A 12,679-nucleotide genomic window follows, 5' to 3' on the forward strand; every position below is an offset into this window, starting at 1 on the left:
TCTTTAACGAATGGTAGAAGGGACTCTACAGAAATGTAGCAGTAAGCTGAAATAAGGATACCTGCCAGGGAATGATTGCAAAGGCATCTGGCTTTCTCCATGTTAGTTTTGTGTCTGGACTTCTGGACCGAAACAAGTTAGTTACAGACACATAGAGGGGCAGAGATAGAACTCATGCACTTAACCAACCATCTAAGAATATTGGCAACCAGCTCTGTGTACACACACACACACACACACACACACACACACAGTTACACAGGAGCACCATCCACCATAACCATTACTCAGTACTATTCCTTTCAGTCCTGCCTACCTCCTGCTCCTAGAACATGGTGTATAATAGTAACAATACGTTAGTCACTGGGGGCACATTAATACTATACCAGCATTTTTCTCTACTTTAGAAATATTTTCCCTTCAGTCCTTGAGCAGGCTATAGCACCCATGGCATTTTCTGGCTTGTAGTCCCATTTGGGCTCCTTCCTCTATGGTTAGAAATTCTGCTGTACTAACATACAATTATATGGAAATATTGCAGGGGTAATGCAGGGAGTAGGTTAGAGCTATCTCCTACTTGATCCTGAGAACCAAGAAAGTGATGGAGAAAATACTAATAATCAGACTAAACTTAAAAGCATGCTGTGCTTGGTTGGAAAGCTGGTTGTTAAACATTTATTAGTATGCCCCTGGATAAGATACTAAGTCAGAAAAACCAGTTCAAAAGGCTATTGCAGTAGTTCAGATCATGAGGCTAGAGAACAAAAAATAAGATGAAAACAATTAAATACTAATCTTGTTAGCTATGGTGATAGCATGGCATTTAACCCTGGCCTTCTGTTAACACATTTTCATATAATGGAACATACTTCACTCATTACTATTTCCTAATCACTTATTAAATGGATTTACTGCAATGATACTTGCAGTGCTATATTTATCATTATAAGTCTATTTCTGGTCTTGGCCCTCCCTCTATATATAACAATAACAAAACAACCAAGTATTTAGGAATGTATGGAGCCAATTTCATGAAATAAAATGGGTGTGATTGGGGTTGGGGAGGAAGGGACTCGCCTGGTCCATTTTCTGCTTCATGTCTTCATAACACGGTCACAAAGTTCCTACTAGTTAAAACCTTTTTTTGGACAGCTTCACACATCACATTTAATTTGAAGTTTTCCTGAGCAATTTGATGTAAAAAATTAATAAATGCTTGATGTATTTTTCTCCCACTGCTGCTATCACCACACTTAAATGTGCTTTTTCCAAAATCTCTTATTTATGTTATGCTTTGGACTGAAATGAGGAATGTGACAGTATATGTCTACATACATGTGTGTATATATGATATTGACATACATATAAATAAGACTGCATAACACATATACATATACACACATTCTTTGATAGAATCTGATTCATTGATGCAGGCAGTTCCCAGTGAGGAACTTTCTCTGCAATTTACAGAAAATTGCCTGGAGACATCGAGAGGTGTAGTGACTTGCTCAGGGTTACAAAGTCAGAAGGTTCAGAAACAGGCCTCGAATTCATTCTTCCTAATTCCTGATCCAACATGCCAAACAGTTGCATATGTGTGCATACATTTGTACACATGCATGTACAGACATCCATTTATGTGTACAGATGTGTATATATCCATATACAGTTTGTGTATATGTGCATTTTCCATTATCATGCTACTTTTTGCTTGACACAATTTAATTATATTTACACACAAAGGTGTGGGGGAGAATGCATATATACATATTGCACCAGAGTATATGTAAGTATATCTATAGATACTTATAGATGATTTAAATATTTTGGTGCCAAACTGCATACAGCTTTACAATGGAAAATATGGTGTGACCTTAATTCCATTCTGATATCATGAATATTAGAATTTTTCTTATATGCATGTACTGAGTCATTGAAGTCAGCAAATATCTATTATGTGCCCAGCACTGTGTTAGTAACTGTAGAGGATCCAAAGAAAGCAAAAAACAAATTTCCTTCTCATATCCCTACTCCATTTATCACCTCTCTCCCCATGTATTTTCAATCTCTTATCTTTTTCCTGCAAAGACGTTCAAGTTTCCTTCATAATATTCTAAAAACAAATGCCTTGGGATTTGATCACCTCACCAAATTAGCATTTTTTTCTCTTTTCTTCTTCATTTCCAAACTTCTAGAAAGTGTTGTCTATAATTATTATCCCCATTTCCTTGCCATCCAACTCAATTCTTAGACTTGTATCTCCAAGGATGCTAAACACAAAATGCCTCTTTTATCAGTTCAGCAGATGATAAGTTTCCCTTATCATCTTTCTTTTTCTCATCATCTTTGACCTTTCTTCAACATTTAATACTATTAACTCCAAACTCTGCCTCCCTTCCCCCGCCCCCCACATTCTGTCTCGTCTAGGCCTTGATTGTCTCATCTGTAAAATGAAGGGAATGGGGCTGACCAGATGATTGCTGGGGTCTTTGAAGTGGCACATTTCTGATCCCAGGCTCTTTGGCTTCTATGGTACAGTATTCTTATGGTTCACCTCCTATCTCTTCTTCCTTCATTGGCTCCTCATTCTCTTCCAGTCCTTGAAACACAGGTGTTTACCAACATGCTGTCTTTGTCACTCTTTTCTTTTGTTAGTCTCTACTTGGTGGTCTCAACTAGCCCAATGCCAAGAATGTGCTGATTTCCAGATTTCCTCCATTCATATTGTGTATTTCCAATTGCTTTCTAGAGATCTCCAGCTGGATACTCAGGATTAGAGATTTTAGAGCTGGAGGTGACCTCAGAGATCATTAGTCCTCTCTTACTAATATGGAAACTGAGTCCCTCAGAGTTGATGAAACTTGCTCTGGGTCAAGCAAGTATTAACCAGCAAAGCTGAGATTTAAACTCACATCTTCAGATTCTGCATTCATTGGTATTACCCCCCTCCCCTCTTTTCCCAAATAACCTGCTTCTTTACCTAACTTCTCTTTTTCTGGTGAGAGCACTTAGTTCAGTCAGAATTTAAAATTTGTACTCATCTTTGCCTCTTCTTCCTCCTTTCCCATTTCCATGTCTAGGCAGTCACCAGGTTTCATCTTCCTCTGTAATACTCCTTTCAACTGTTTCCACTTTGCCCCTACCATTATAACCACCCTTGTCTAGGCCATTATTACCTGCCACTTAACAACTAGTCCAGTCTCAGGTCTCATGAATTGCTAGTGCTGTAGCCGACCTTTCAGGGGCCTTAAGTCACATGGATAATAAGGAGCAAAGTCAGTGTGACCTCAGATCTTTTGAATCCAGGTTCAATGATCTTCCATACATACCACACATCTTACTCTGTCTCCAGTCCATCATTTACAACCCTGCTCAAACATGTCAATCCATTTATTCATTATCTGGAAGGTAGCACAGTACATGGGAAAGACCACTGCCTTTGGAGTTGGAGGACCTGTGTTCAAGTGCCACCTTTGAGGCTTTCTGGCTGGTGGTGCCATTTAATCCCCTGGACATTCATTCCCTCATTTCCAAAATGAGGGGGATGACAAGACAGGCTCTGAGGTTCCTTTGCGCTCTGTGCTCCTTTGCTCCTTATGAGCAAATTACTATAGGTACGTAGGCTAGACTAAAATAGGCTTTTTAAACAGCTGTAGTACTGCTTTCAGCCCTTTCTTCCTTGTGAGAACAGCTCTTGTTTTCACTCAGTCAATAAATATTAAGCACCCACTGTATGCTGGGCACTGTACCAAGTGATGGTGATGCAAAAAGAGACAAAAAATAGTCCCTTCCCTCAAAGTGCTTACAGTCTAACGGAGGAGACAACAGGTATACCCCCACACAGAACAAGCTATATACAGAATAAACAGAAATAGAGGGAAGTGACTGGAATGAAGAGGGTTTGGGGAAGTTTTCCTGTAGAAGGTGATATTTGAGTTAGGACTTAAAGGAAGACAGGGAGTTTGGAGCAGATGAGGGAGAGCATTTCAGGTATGAGGGAGGAGACATTCAGAAAAAATGCCCAAGGTCGAGAGATTATTTTGTTCCTGGAATAGCCAGGGGGCCAGTGTCACTGGAACAAAGAGTAAATGTTAGGGAGTAAGATATAAGAAGACTGGAAAGGTAGGAGGGGGCTAGATTAAACAATAATCAAATCAATCAATCAATATGCCTTTGTTAACTGCTTCCTACATGCCAGGCGCTGTGCTAAGCACCAGGGACAGATACGAAGTCATCAGAACTTCATCTTATGGCATCATCCCTAAGTTTCTTTCCAGCTCCAACATGTGTTTTTATGGCTTGAACTCTGCCTCATAATGACCCCTGATAACCTTGACAATGGCTTTCTTCAGATCTCCTATTTCATTTTGGGTTTTTTCCTCTCTAATGCAGTTATCATATAACATTATATATTATATATTATATTTATTTGTATTAGTATCCTATCTCCTATTAGACTACAGACTCAGAGCATGAAGAATGTCTTTTCTAAATTTTGTGGATTTCTGAGCATTGTAGGAACTTAATAATGGGAGCACAGATTTAGAGTTAGAAAGGACTCTAGAGGTCATCTCGTCCAACCCTCTAATTTTCCAGTTGAAGAAACTGAAATCCAGAGGGTTACTAGACTTTTCCAAGAGTAATACAAGTAATAAGTGAAAGAGCTTAGATGTGAACCCAGTTCAGCTATCTTGAAACAAATTCTAAGTGTTCTATGACACACTAATACAACTTCTGCTATTATTTCTTACCATGTTGCAGGCAGGTCCTGTGTCCTACACATGCATCAATGCTGTAGTATGACTATTACCCATTTGGTTTATGGATATTCTGATTGAGCAACCCATAAAGAAATCACGAGTCACCTTTCTGACATCTGTCTATAATAGAAGCCCTATTCTGTACCACTGGAGTACAGTAAACAGTTTCCCTGCTGACTATGTACTATAACCTTTCTTGCTATTGAATATTGCCTTCAGTATCTGTGATGTAGGTGAAACTGCAAGAAACCTGATGCACCATCTATGACAGGTCCAAGTCTCATAGCTAGGAAGAAGGTTGGATACCATATAGATCTTTGGTCTTCATACTTAGTGACACTGTATTTAATTTTCCAGGATCTTTCAGTATCCTTTGACTTTGTTTATTTTCCCCTGTGTCATAAAGCTCTCAGATCACTGCATTTTGGAGCAGAGACAAGATGCTAGAGATCATCTCATTCAATCCCCCCCATGAGAAAATTGAGGCACAGGGAGCCCAAGTGATTTGTCCAATGACCATGTTACCTCCATTTCTTAAGCAGTTCATTGTTGATCAGTTTTACAGTCCAAGTGGTCAAGTTCCGTGATGGATATATTTTGAAATTGTAAAGTAAACCTTTGATCTTCTTCCACTAAGGGTGTTTTACTAATTGGTTTGGTATTTTGCTTCAGTTATTATCCAACTTATGGCTCTACACTGAATTTGTACAATGTCCTGCCAGGCTTCTTCAGCATTGACTTTCAGGTTCATCTGAGAGTCAGCCTTTGGGTTTCAAGTTTGACACCTCAGAAGTGTTGAACATTAGGCCAGTTGACTTATGCTGCCCCTCAATGTTCTAAAATGGCCAAATCATATTAAAATGTAATTACAAATTTGTTTAAAATTTTTTTAAATTAATAAAAATAATAAACATAGATATCAATGTGGTTTTCTAAGCAACATGTAGCACATGAGGATCCTTATGTACTTTTAGGGATCCTTATTTCTATTTGTGTTTGACACCAGTGATCACAGCTCCCATGGCTTCTTTCATCTCCAGATTTCTTCTCCTTGAGTCATTCCATTCATTTCTCTGAACTTGTTGAAATCATTGTTAAAGTTAATTTTAATTTTCCTTATCTTGCTAACCTTTTTCCTTCCTTCTCTTGGGATATTTTGTTTATACTACGATTTAGCACATTTTAAGGCCACTAATCATGTTCCTTTGTCACAACTGGATCAAGAAGAAAGAGTATTTGTTGAGCTGCAGTTCTTCCTTTTTTCCTTTCCTTTTTCCTTTCCCTTCTCTCTTTTCCTCTTTTGAGATTAGGTCTTCCTTTCTCTCTCAGGCTAAAAGTACAGCAGCCACTCATTAGCCCAGTATCACCACTGATTGGCATGGGAGCTTAGAAGTGCTCATTTTTCTCTCCCGGGCCAGTTTATCCCTCCTTGTGCAGTTTGGTGGCCTCCCATTCTTGAGGGATAACCATCTTGGCGTGTGATATCTTCTTTTCGGTATAAAGTAAGGACTATTGTACTATGTGTGAGTATTATACTTGTGCTACAGTGGAAAAAATGTTTGCTCTAGATTCAGATTCATTTCTACTTGATGCATACTGCCTACATGACCTCAGACAAGTTATTTATCCTCCTGGGCCTCAGTTTCCTCTTATGTACAACAAGAGATGGTCTCTAAGATCTCTTCTAGCTTTAGATCTGGGATCCCACAGATAAAAATGATGCCCTTTACAACTGACTAATTAATAAATGCTCACCTTTAAAAAGAAATGAATAAATCTCCCTTAGTATATACACTCTAATTAAAAATATGATTCCTGTTTATATTCCCAGGGTATTTAAATTTGGAATGGTGTTCTGATAGTTCAGTCTGTCTTCAAGAAATATGCTAACATTTATCAAGTGAAATGGTTCCTGGAAATACAACAGTTTGTTTTGAATGATAATTGACTCAATTGCTCTCTAAAATAAAAACAAGGAAAAAACCACTGTAAGCACTTTTTCTCATATAGAGCACTGTTAGGCAGTGGCAGAAATACAAAATTTACAGATAAGGCATAATCTCTGTCCTCATGGAGCTTATATCTCTTAGGAAAGTATTTTCCTCACAACCATCCTGTGAAGTAAGTAGTACAAGTCTTATTACCCTCGCTTTACAGATGAGGAAACGGGTTCAGACAGAGGAAATTATTTGTCTGTGGTGAGGAGTTTTAAGAGGGTGAGTTGTACATGGGAAGGAAAGGAAGGCTCTGTTTGTAATACCTGGCCTCCAGCCTTTCTGGATACATGGACAGAACTGGGATTCTCAGACAGACAGACTCTAGGGACAGCTGGATGGTGCTGGATGGCGTTCTGGGCTTTGAATCAGGAAGATCAAATCCAGCCTCATATATTTACTAGCTTGTGACCCTGGATAAGTCATTTAACCCTGTCTATCTCAGTCCTTTATCCATCAAATGAACTGGAGAAGGAAATGCCAAACCACTCCAGTATATTTGTCAAGAAAACCCCAAATGTGGTCCAAAAGAGTCAGACACAACTGAAATGATTCAATAATAACAGGACCCATTCTGGTTTTCCAATTTGTACTTAGACTCAAGTGTTGAGAGACTTCTCTCCTAGAGAGAAGCTGCTACTTCAAGGATCAAGGCAAGCATCCAATGTGTACCCACTCCTGAAAGTGTAACTCATGCACCTCTACCAATGTGCTTCCTGTGAACAATCATCCAGAAAACACAGTTAGCTCTTAGCAAAAGCATTCTGCTACAAAGTATGCCCGTTCCCATAAAGCTGGAGTCCACTCTCCCATTAACATACATGGCATCCATGGGAAGAGTGAGCACAATGTTAGAGGATAGTGGTAATGAAGCACTCCATAGAGGGAAAACAAGTGGCCAGGGAAGCCCACTCAAAATTTTGGTAAATTCTTCTCTCCATAGGGAGTCCTCTCTATGGCTTGACTTGATTTCTGGAACTAGCTTTCTCTTAAATCTATAACTGGGCTTCCTTCTCTGTTTCCAGGGGTCACTCTTTTGAAGTATATCCATGTAAGTTTGGAGAGTATATTTCTGCTTCCTTTACTGGACTCCAAACTTTTCAGATTTTCTACCTACTATGGGAGCTGCCTTCTTCTGGGTCAGTGACTTTAAGTCTAGACGTCTGTGCTGATGCGGGGAGAGGAAGAAAACAAACCTTCTCACCTCAAGATTTGACGTCTTCTGCATTACTAGCTCAGGGTTTCTGATTACAGAGCTATCAATTAAACATTTTGAAGGTCTTTGTGGGGAGGGGTATGACTAGTTCTCAACTCAGCCACAATGTCTTCTGACTCATCAAAGAATTATATTCATACTTTGTAAAAATATCACAAGGCATTAATCCATTTAAGCATATTGCAATCTTTCCATTCTAGCACAGTGCCTGGCATATAGAAGGTGCTTAATAAATTTTTATTGACCGATTGTTTGTTTGTATGTGACCATATCAAATGAGCTGGGGAGGGGAGGGAAAGAATTAACCCCATTACACATATTTTGTATGTACTTAAATATGTGCATGTTATTCCTATTGATTGATTGATTTGGAAAGTTACAAGGGTTTCATTTGACAAGAACCTCTGCTACCAGCGGACTCAAAATACTTGCACTGTCAGTGGCATTGGATTTTCTATTTTTAATTTACTTATATCTTTTGTTTTTACAAAACATCAATTTCCAAATTTCCAAACATACATTTCCCCCAACCCCATTCAGAGAGCTATCCTTTATAACAAATAATAAAACTGAAAGGGGAAAAAAAGTTAAAAAATCAAGCAGTTGCACAAAACTAGCCAATACAATTGAGTGACGGTATATGCAGTATGTCCTATACGCAATCCTCCAGTTCTGCAAAGAGCAGATGTGTTTCCCCATCTCTCCTTCAGGGCCAAGCTTGGTCATTATCATTAGACACTTCAGTTTCACGGTGCTACTGTTCTTTTTGTTGCATTATTCCTATTTTCATTATTGTGATCCTTATGTATCCTGTTTTCCTGGTTCTTCCTACTTTTATTTTTAGTTTATCTTTTCATTCTATTCTATATTCTTAATATTTATTTTTTCTTGCATTATAATTATGACCATTGTAATTGTAATTAAACTTGCAGAGACACATTGATTGGCAATTGATTGGCAATTAACTGATGGCAAGCTGCCTTATTTTCTTCCAATATTATTACTGCTCTTATGAAAAGCAACTTTTAAACCACATAACATTTAAGGGTTGGATATCTCTAATAATGACGGCTCATCAGCCTCAAAGAGAAATATCCTAATCAAGCCCCCAAATTGTTCCTTTTTGACCTGCTCTTCACAAACAATAAAAACCTTTCATCTTTCATGATCTTTTGTAGGCCATTGGTTTTAAAGCCAGTCTGAGAATTTCCTCCTCACAAAGAGATGCTCTGCAGTTAACCAAACTCTTTCCATATCTAGGCTGAGAATCATTGCCTCAGATCTGTATAAAAGCTGAACAGCAACCAATGAAACTTAATTGATTCCAGCAGTATTGTACATACAGATTCATACAGACATGCAGACATATCCATCCTAAAACATATAAACACCCATCCTAGAATAGTCACTCATCATATCTCAGGGAAACCAGAGATACGATATCTATAAAGCCCTATGTATATAGCATGGTTATGTCTGATGTGGGCTGTTTGTGGAGGGAAGAGCAAAAATTCATGCTATTTATTTTTACTGTGAGCACATCTCTCTGGGAAAGAGCTGGCTAGTAAAGGTGTGTGTGTGTGTGTGTGTGTGTGTGTGTGTGTGTGTGTGTGTACACACTCTGTGTGTATTGTTTGTGTATACTGGCAGAATGAAAGATTCTAAATAATAATAAGGAACCACAACTCTAAATCTCAATGGAAAAATTAGTTCAATTTAGGACTTAAAAAAATGTAGCTGGGAAGAAAACTTCAAATAATTTGGCTATCTACTTGCCTTTGGCTTAGGGAGGGAGATGGATAGATCCACAGCAAGAAACTGAACCTGGACCTTTACCCTGGGTCCGATGGCACACATCTCCCAGCCCTGGTGTTTGACAGAGCCAGCAAGGCCCCAGAGGTCATAGGAGAAGTGCCTTCCTTCTCAGAGCCTGTCTCTCTAGGGGCAGCATCTTTCAGCTGGATTCCAGGAGCGAGGCAGGAAGACATGGGTATTTATTTTCATCTTTGCCCAGTATGTATTGGCTAGACATGGGAAACTTTGCCCGTCGATGTTTGTTGTATTTGTAGCTTTGAGAAAGTCCACACAGTTGGTAAATTTAAGCATGGAAAGGAGCCTGAACTTTCCATATGGTTTTACTGGGTTATAGATTCTCAGACAGCCAACTTGCTGTGGGTAACTTTTTTTTTTAACTGCTGTAAAAGAAAATTCCTTGGAAAAGTCCAGGCAGGTGTGTGTGTGTGTGTGTGTGTGTGTGTGTGTGTGTGTGTGTGTGTGTGTAGTTTACATACATTTGTGGTTCACATACTTTGTGGCTAAAAATACCCCAAGCCTGTATCCCACCTTCCGATGCAGACTCAGCTTTCGGTTGCGTTGCCATGTACAGTCCTTATGTGTGGTTTGCCTTTGCTTGGGTCTGAAAATAATTTGGAAGAAATGGAAACATAAAATTTGATTTGGCCCAAAATTTCTTTTCTCCATTTCATTTAAAAAATGTAACTAGTCTAGTCATTTCTATATAAGGCCAAATAGACCAAGTTTGGTTAATGCAGGAAAAAAAAAATCTGATCCTGTAGACAGCCTCAGATCTGATATTTGTACAAACTAACGTTAAAAAAAAAACCCAACAATATGTCTTGACCCTGAAGATTGCAGAATCATAGGTGGAGGCCTTCTTTGCCCTATGGCACCTATCATCCCATCTCCATATCCTCCTTTCCCATCCATTGGCAATCATCTTGTTTGTTCATACTTTGCCATTTTGAATTTCTTCCTTCACAAAGACCTTTTGACCTTGGGTTGAACTAGAGTGAGCACTCAACTCCCAAAGGCACAAGGGTGCATATCAATGTGTATTTCTTTTCAGAACTCACTGAGAAAAAAAAGGAGTCAGAATCTAACACATAATATTACCCATAAAGAGGTAGTATGAGATAGTGGAATGTGCACAGTGTCAAGATACCTGATTCTAAAATTGACATGCCATGCCATAGAGCCTGGGGAAGCTTAGTCAAACCAGTGGATAGAGCACTGAACCTTAAATCAGGAATGACTCATCTTCCTGAGTTCACATCTAGCCTCAGATACTTACTAGCTGTGTGACCTTGGGGAAGTTTGCCTCAGTTTCCTTATCTGTAAAATGAACTAGAGAATTAAATGGCAAAGTACTTCAGTATCTTTGCCAAAAAAACTCCAAATGTGATCATGAAAATTGGACACAACTGAAAAAACTCAACAACAAGAATCTGGGACAAGTCAATTAAACATTCTGTACCTTGGTTTCTTCATTTCTGAATGGGGTAGTAAGACCAGCTTATCTCTGATGTCTTTTCCAGTTCTAAGATTCTATAATTCTAAATCTTTAGATCATATTCTGAGCCTTATTGAATTATATTTTAAAAAAATTCTCCTTTTTAAAAATTATTGAAGACAAAGCATTGGCACCGTATACATATCTAGATTTGCTATATTGATAGTGGATGGTCAAGAGGTGGTATAACATTATGGATGAAGATCATAGGATTAAATATAGATTTAGAACTGGAAGGTTCTATAGTTCAATACTCTATTTTAGAGACAAATAAACTGAGGTCCAAAGAGATTAAGGTGTTGCAATGGTCACACAGATATTACCAGAGGCAGGATTTGAACTTCTAATCCTAGAGTCAACAGCTTGATCTAAGTTGGCATCCTCCCCAGATGCTACTTGTTTGATCAAGAAAATTGCTTAGCCTCTATGGTTTTCCTCATCTTAAAAAATGGAAATAATAATATCATCTACCTCATAGGATCCTGCAATTAGAATTAGTAGGGACCTCAAAAGTCATCTGGACTAAGCTCCTCATTTTACAAATGAGATTTACAAAAGAAATTAAATGACTTGCTCAAGATCATATACTTAGTAAATGGCTCTCATAAGTCTAACTTCAGAAGGAATTGTATAATGTATGCAGTGTTTTGCAAACCGTAAAGTGCTGAATGAATGAGTTATCAGTTTCAGCTTCAGCAGCATTATCAATGCAAACATTACTTTCAAGTAAACATTCTTTCCAGTTTGTATTTTTTAAAAGTCTCTACTGGTGATTAATACATACTTGGATCTATAAGGCTTTGGACAGTCTTTCTGTCAAGAAAATTAACTCAATTCAATGGGATTGTTTTCATATGAGAAGAAGGATTTTTTCATTCTAATATATCATGCCAGAACTGTGGAAGTAAAAATCAATTTGTAGCAGTCCTTTTTTATATGTTTCTATATATGGTATGGTTTCCATAGACACAGAAGTAAATCTCTGTACTTATTAGATGTTTGCCTAAGTTCTCAAGAGATAAGTTGGTGTAAGTTTATGCCAATTTAGCATAGTCAATGCTTTATCTGGAAACAGTTGGTAAAGAATTGATTTTCTTTCCTCTGGACCCTATTTTTTATACAACTTGCCTCTCTTTTCCATGCCGCCAAAGAAAGTTATCTGTATTACATTCATCTCTTCACTGCACTTATAGGCAAGTACTTTTTCCCCCAAATGAGTTAAGTTTTTAACTTGAATTTTAGAAATCTCCCAGTCCATCTGCAGTCACATCTAGTCCTTCTTGCCATTTCCTGGCAGGGATACTTTCCCATATAGGCCCCCTGGTAGCTTCCTAGAAGTTAAAGAGCTTTTGAGATGTGCCTTTTGCCAATATAATAGCTAAGCAGTTATTGAGTTTCT

At 38.3% G+C, this 12,679-nt stretch overlaps 1 long non-coding RNA gene across 8 annotated transcripts in view; it reads left to right on the top strand.

Annotated features, from left to right (window-relative positions):
- Positions 1–12,679, top strand: part of LOC140526808 (uncharacterized) — a 340,835-nt gene that overhangs the window by 316,352 nt on the left and 11,804 nt on the right. The window lies entirely within an intron of this gene.

Source organism: Notamacropus eugenii, chromosome 2 (assembly GCF_028372415.1).
Source record: "Notamacropus eugenii isolate mMacEug1 chromosome 2, mMacEug1.pri_v2, whole genome shotgun sequence".
Taxonomy (NCBI): Eukaryota; Metazoa; Chordata; class Mammalia; order Diprotodontia; family Macropodidae; genus Notamacropus; species Notamacropus eugenii.